Below are 254 nucleotides of genomic sequence, written 5' to 3' on the forward strand. Positions count from 1 at the left end.
CTTTAGGAATAAAAATCAGTGCAGTCAGACCCCATGGGGGGAAAAAATATATATATATACACACACACAAATATATATATATATATATATACTGTAGAGCCTTGAGTAAGTGTTGGCTTGTTGTTGAAAATGTCAGAGACTGTCCGATCCTTTTCAGTAACACCCATGGGCTGTGTCCTCAGCATCCACCGTGGGGTGAGGAAACCTCTTCACCAACCCGCCACGGAGCCGCAATCCCTCCCCGGGGCCGACGT

The sequence above is a fragment of the Phaethon lepturus genome, unplaced genomic scaffold (assembly GCF_000687285.1).
Source record: "Phaethon lepturus isolate BGI_N335 unplaced genomic scaffold, ASM68728v1 scaffold27822, whole genome shotgun sequence".
Classification (NCBI taxonomy): Eukaryota; Metazoa; Chordata; class Aves; order Phaethontiformes; family Phaethontidae; genus Phaethon; species Phaethon lepturus.